The following is a 6656-nucleotide window of genomic DNA, read 5'->3' on the forward strand; positions in this document are numbered from 1 at the left end:
TCTTGAGCTCCTCTATGTCTCTTCCTTGCCTTTGTTGCTCCTTCCACATAGCTCTTTGATCTTCTCTAATCTCATGGAGAATGATGAAGTGCTCTTGGTGTTCCACCCTTAATTGGTTCATGTCATGACTCAATCCTTCTAGAGAAGTGTTGAGTTGTTCCCAATAGTTGTTTGGAGAAAAATACATCTCTTGAGGCATCTCAGGAATTTCTTGATGATGAGCTTCCTCATGCGTCTCTTGAGATCTATGAGTGGGCTCTCTTGTTTGCTCCATCCTTTTCTTAGTGATGGGCTTGTCCTCTTTAATGAGGATGTCTCCTTCTATGACAACTCCAGCTAAGTAGCATAGATGGCAAATGAGATGAGGAAAAGCTAGCCTTGCCAAGGTGGAGGGATTTTTGGCTACTTTGTAGAGTTTTAGAGAGATGACTTCATGAACTTCTACTTCTTCTCCAATCATGATGCTATGGATCATGATGGCCCGATCCACAGTTACTTCGGACCGGTTGCTAGTGGGAATGATGGAACGTTGGATGAACTCCAACCATCCTCTAGCGACAGGCTTAAGGTCCAGTCTTCTCAATTGAACCGGTTTGCCTTTTGAGTCTCTTTTCTACTAAGCTCCTTCCACACATATGTCCATAAGGACTTGGTCCAACCTTTGATCAAAGTTGACCCTTCTAGTGTAGGGGCGTGCATCTTCTTGCATTATAGGCAAGTTGAACGCCAACCTTATATTTTCTGGACTGAAATCTAAGCATTTCCCCCGAACCATTGCAAGATAATTCTTTGGATTCGGGTTCATACTTTGATCATGGTTCCTAGTGATCCATGCATTGGCATAGAACTCTTGAACCATTAAGATTCCGACTTGTTGAATGGGGTTGGTCAGAACTTTCCAACCTCTTCTTTGAATCTCATATCAGATTTTCGGATACTCATTTTTCTTGAGCATGAAAGTGACCTCAGGGATCACTTTCTTCTTGGCCACAACTTCATAGAAGTGGTCTTGATGGACCTTTGAGATGAATCTCTCCATCTCACATGACTCGGAGGTGGAAGCTTTTGTCTTCTCTTTTCTCTTGCTAGAGGTTTCTCCAATCTTAGGTGCCATAAATGGTTATGGAAAAACAAAAAAAGCTATGCTTTTACCACACCAAACTTAGAATGTTGCTCATCCTCGAGCAAAAGAAGAAAGAATAGAAGAAGAAGAAGAAGAAGAAATGGAGGAGAAGGAGAGAGAGGTGTATTCGGCCAAGAGGGAGAAGAGATGGTTGTGTTGTGTGAAAATGAAGAAGGAAAGAGGGGTTTATATAGGAGTGGGAGAGGGTAGTAGGTTCGGTCATTTAGGGTGGGTTTGGGTGGGAAAGAGATTTTAAATTTGAAGGTAGATGGGGTTTATGGGGAAGAGTGGATGGATGTGAGTGGTGAAGAGGTGATGTGGAAGAGAGATTGAGGTTATTGGTGAAGAGTTTTTGGGGAAGAGTGTTATTGGATTCTGTGAAGAAGAGAGAAGGTAAGTTGAGGTAGGTGGGGATCCTGTGGGGTCCACAGATCCTGAGGTGATCTTGTGGGGTCCACAGATCCTGAGGTGTCAAGGATTTATCATCCCTGCACCAATTAGGCGTGTAAAATGCCCTCTGCATGCAATCCTAGCATTTAACGCCAGATTGATGCTTGTTTCTGGCGTTAAACGCCAGTTCTATGCTTGTTTTGGGCGTTCAACGCCAGTCTGCAGCATGTTTCTGGCGTTGAACGCCAGCCAGATGCTCCTTACTGGTGTTTAAACGCCAGTAAGCTCTTCCTCCAGGGTGTGCTGTTTCCTTTGCTATTTTTGATTCTGTTTTTAATTTTAGTATATGTTTTGTGACTCCACATGATCATGAACCTAATAAGACATAAAAGAACAATAAAAATATAGATAAATAAAAATTGGGTTGCCTCCCAATAAGCGCTTCTTTAATGTCAATAGCTTGACAGTGAGCTCTCATGGAGCTTCACATATGTTCAGAGCATTGTTGGGACCTCCCAACACCAAACTTAGAGTTTGAATGTGGGGGTTCAATACCAAACTTAGAGTTTGGTTGTGGCCTCCCAACACCAAACTTAAAGTTTGACTGTGGGGGCTTTGTTTGACTCTGTATTAAGAGAAGCTTTTCATGCTTCCTCTCCATGTTTACAGAAGGATAACCTTGAGCTTTAAACACAAGGTAGTCTCCATTCAATTGAAGGACTAGTTCACCTCTGTCAACATCAATCACAGCTCCTGCTGTGGCTAGGAAGGGTCTTTTAAGGATGATGCATTCATCCTCCTCCTTCCTAGTGTCTAAGATTATGAAATCAGCAGGGATGTAAAGGCCTTTAAACTTCACTAACACGTCCTCTACCAATCCATAAGCTTGTCTTACTGACTTGTCTGCCATCTGTAATGAGAAAGTGGCAGCTTGTACCTCAAAGATTCCCAGTTTCTCCATTATAGAGAGTGGCATAAGATTTATACCTAACCCCAGGTCACACAGAGCCTACTAAAAGTCATGGTGCCTATGGTACAGGGTATTAAGAATTTACCAGGATCTTGTTTCTTTTGAGGTAAAGTTTGCTGAACCCATGTATTTAGTTCACTAATGAGCAATGGAGATTCATCTTCCCAAGTCTCATTACCAAACAACTTGGCATTCAGCTTCATGATGGCTCCTAGATATTGAGCAACTTGCTCTCCAGTTACATCTTCATCCTCTTCAGAGGAAGAATATTTTTTAGAGCTCATGAATGGCAGAAGGAGGTTTAATGGAATCTCTATAGTCTCTATATGAGCCTCAGATTCCATTAGGTCCTCAATAGGGAACCCCTTCTTGTCTGGGAGACGTCCCATAAGGTCTTCCTCATTGGGATTCACGTCCTCCCCTTCCTCTCTAGGTTCGGCCATTTTGATTATGTCAATGGCCTTGTACTCTCTTTTCGGATTCTCTTCAGTATTGCTTGGGAGAGTACTAGGAGGAGTTTCAGTGATTTTCTTGCTCAGCTGGCCCACTTGTGCCTTCAAATTTCTAATGGAGGACCTTGTTTCACTCATGAAACTTAAAGTGGTCTTAGACAGATCAGAAACTATGTTTGCTAAGATAGAGGTGCTCTGCTAAGAATTTTCTGTCTGTTGCTGAGAAGATGATGGAAAAGGCTTGCTATTGCTGAGCCTGTTTTTTCCACCATTATTAAAGCCTTGTTGGAGCATTTGTTGATCCTTCCATGAGAAATTTGGATGGTTTCTCCACGAGAAATTATAGGTGTTCCCATAGGGCTCACCCATGTAATTTACCTCTGCCATTACAGGGTTCTCAGGATCATAAGCTTCTTCTTGAGAAGATGCCTCTTTAGTACTGTTGGATGTATTTTGCCATCCATTCAGACTTTGAGAAATCATGTTGACTTGCTGAGTCAACATTTTGTTCTGAGCCAATATGGCATTCAGAGCATCAATTTCAAGAACTCCCTTCCTCTGAGGCGTCCCATTACTCAAAGGATTCCTCTCAGAAGTGTACATGAATTGGTTATTTGCAACCATGTCAATGAGTTCCTGAGCTTCTGCAGGCATTTTCTTTAGGTGAATGGATCCACCTGCAGAATAGTCCAGTGACATCTTGGAGAACTCATACAGACCATAATAGAATATATCCAGAATGGTCCACTCTGAAAGCATATCAGAAGGAAACCTTTTGGTCATCTGCTTGTATCTTTCCCAGGCTTCATAGAGGGATTCACCATCTTTTTGTTTAAAGGTCTGAACATCCACTCTAAGCTTGCTCAGCTTTTGAGGAGGAAAGAACTTAGCCAAGAAGGCCGTGACCAGCTTATCCCAAGAGTCCAGGCTGTCTTTAGGTTGTGAGTCCAACCATGTTCTAGCTCTGTCTCTTATAGCAAAAGGGAAAAGAATGAGCCTGTAGACTTCAGGATCTACTCCATTAGTCTTAACAGTCTCACAGATCTGCAAGAACTCAGTTAAAAACTGATAGGAATCTTCTAATGAAAGTCCATGAAACTTGCAGTTCTGTTGCATTAGAGCAACTAGTTGAGGTTTCAGCTCAAAATTATTTGCTCCGATGGCAGGGATTGAGATGCTTCTTCCATAAAAATTGGAAGTAGGTGTAGTATAATCACCAAACATCCTCCTTGCGCCTCCACCATTGTTATTGGGTTCGGCCATGTCTTCTTTCTTGAGATTCTCTGTAAGGTTTTCTCTGGATTGTTGTGCTTTAGCTTCTCTTAGCTTTTTCTTTAGAGTCCTTTCAGGTTCAGGATCTGCTTCAATAAGAATGTCCTTGTCCTTACTCCTGCTCATATGAAAAAAAAGAGAACAGAAAAGAAAGAAGAATCCTCTATGTCACAGTATAGAGATTCCTTTATGTGAGTAGAAGAATAAGAGAATAGAAGAGAAAAAAGGTAAGAATCCAAACACAAGGGGGAAGAGTGGGTTCGAATTCTTGAGTAGAAGAGAGGTGTTAGTAGATAAATAAATAAATAGAAGAAGATGAGAGAGTGGAGTTTTCGAAAATTATTTTTGAAAATAGGTTAGTGATTTTTGAAAATTAAGAGAAGAAATAAAATTAAAATTAAAATTTGAAACAATTAGTTAATTAAAAGAATTTTTGAAAAAGAGGAAGGAATTTTCGAAAATTAGAGAGAGAAAAGTAGTTAGGTGGTTTTGAAAAAGATAAGGAACAAACAAAAAGTCAATGAGTTAGTTGAAAAAGATTTGAAAATCAATTTTGAAAAGATAAGAAGTTTAGAAAAGAATTTGAAATTAAATTTTTGAAAAAGATATAATTGACAAGATATCATTGAAATTTGTTTTGAAAAAGATTTAATTTTTAAAATTAAAATTGATTACTTGACTAACAAGAAACTAAAAGATATGATTCTAGAATTTAAAGATTGAACCTTTCTTAACAAGAAAGTAACAAACTTCAAATTTTTGAATCAATCACATTAATTGTTAGTAAAGTTTTTGAAATTTTGAAATGAAATTAAGAAAAAAGATTTTGAAAATCAATTTTAAAAGAATTTTCGAAAATAAAAGAAAAATGAAAAAGATTTGATTTTTGAAAAAGATTTTGAAAAGATAGGATTTTTAAAATTGAAATCTTGACTTGACTAACAAGAAACAACTAATTTTAAAAATTTTTGACTAAGTCAACCCAAAGATTTCGAAATTTATGAGAGAAATAAGGGAAAGATATTTTTTTGATTTTTTTTGAATTTTTAATGAGGAGAGAGAAAAACACAAATATGACCCACAACATGAAAATGCAAGATCAAAACACATAACGCATGCAAGAACACTTTGAATGTCAAGATGAACACCAAGAACACATTGAAGATCATGATGAACATCAAGAACTTATTTTTGAAAAATTTTCAAAAACAGAAAACATGCAAGACACCAAACTTAGAAAGTTTTAATGCTTAGACTCTATGAATGCAAAAATGCATATGAAAAACAACAAAAGACACAAAACAAGAAAATATGAAGATCAAATAAGAAGACTTATCAAGAACAACTTGAAGATCATGAAGAACACATGCATGAATTTTCGAAAAATGCACAAATTTTTTAAACATGCAATTGACATCAAACTTAAAAATTGACACTAGACTCAAACAAGAAACACAAAATATTTTTGGTTTTTATGATTTTATTAATTTTTTTGGTTTTTATTTTTTTTCAAAAATTGTTTTGGAAAACAAAAAAGAAAAGAAAAATTTTTGAAAGATTTTTGAAAACTTGTTGAAAAGAAAATAAAAAGAAAATTACCTAATTTGAGCAACAAGATAAACTGTCAGTTGTCCAAACTCGAACAATCCCCGGCAACGGCGCCAAAAACTTGGTGCACGAAATTGTGATCTCTAACAATGGCGCTCAACTTGGTATGCGCATTTCTAACTCAGCACTTTCTTTACAACTTCGCATCACTAACCAGCAAGTGTACGGGGTCGTCTAAGTAATAAACCTTACGTGAGTATGGGTCGGTCCCACAGAGATTGTTGGTATGAAGTAAGCTATGGTCATCATGTAAATCTCAGTTAGGCGGATTCAATTGGTTATAATGGTTTTCGAAAATAATAATAAATAACACATAAAATAGATGAAAGAGATACTTATGTAAATCCTTGGTGTAAATTTAAGATAAGTGTATGGAGATCCTTTGTCCCTTCTGAATCTCTGCTTTCCTACTGCCTTCATCCAATCCTTTGTACTCCTTTCCATGGCAAGCTGTATGTAGGGCATCACCATTGTCAATGGCTACTTCCCATCCTCTCAGTGAAAATGGTCCAAATGCTCTATCACAGCACGGCTAATCATCTGTCGGTTCTCGATCATGTCGGAATAGAATCCATTGATTCTTTTGCGTCTGTCACTACGCCCAATAATCGCGAGTTTGAAGCTCGTCACAGTCATTCAATCCCTGAATCCTACTCGGAATACCACAGACAAGGTTTAGACTTTTCGGATTCTCAAGAATGGCTGCCAAAGGGTTCTAGCTTATACCACGAAGATCCTAATTAAGGAATCCAAGAGATACACGCTCGTTCTAAGGTAGAACGGAAGTGGTTGTCAGTCACGTGTTCATAGGTGAGAATGATGATGAGTGTCATGGATCATC

The 6656-nt window shown here is 38.2% G+C and overlaps 1 non-coding gene across 1 annotated transcript; it reads left to right on the forward strand.

The window, feature by feature from the left end:
* The first annotated feature begins 3688 nt into the window (after positions 1 to 3688).
* On the forward strand, positions 3689 to 3796 carry LOC130958265 (small nucleolar RNA R71). The gene has a single exon (XR_009077397.1). It is a non-coding gene; the product is annotated as a small nucleolar RNA R71 (small nucleolar RNA).
* Positions 3797 to 6656: the final 2860 nt, after the last annotated feature.

Source organism: Arachis stenosperma, chromosome 10 (assembly GCF_014773155.1).
Source record: "Arachis stenosperma cultivar V10309 chromosome 10, arast.V10309.gnm1.PFL2, whole genome shotgun sequence".
NCBI classification, from domain to species: Eukaryota; Viridiplantae; Streptophyta; class Magnoliopsida; order Fabales; family Fabaceae; genus Arachis; species Arachis stenosperma.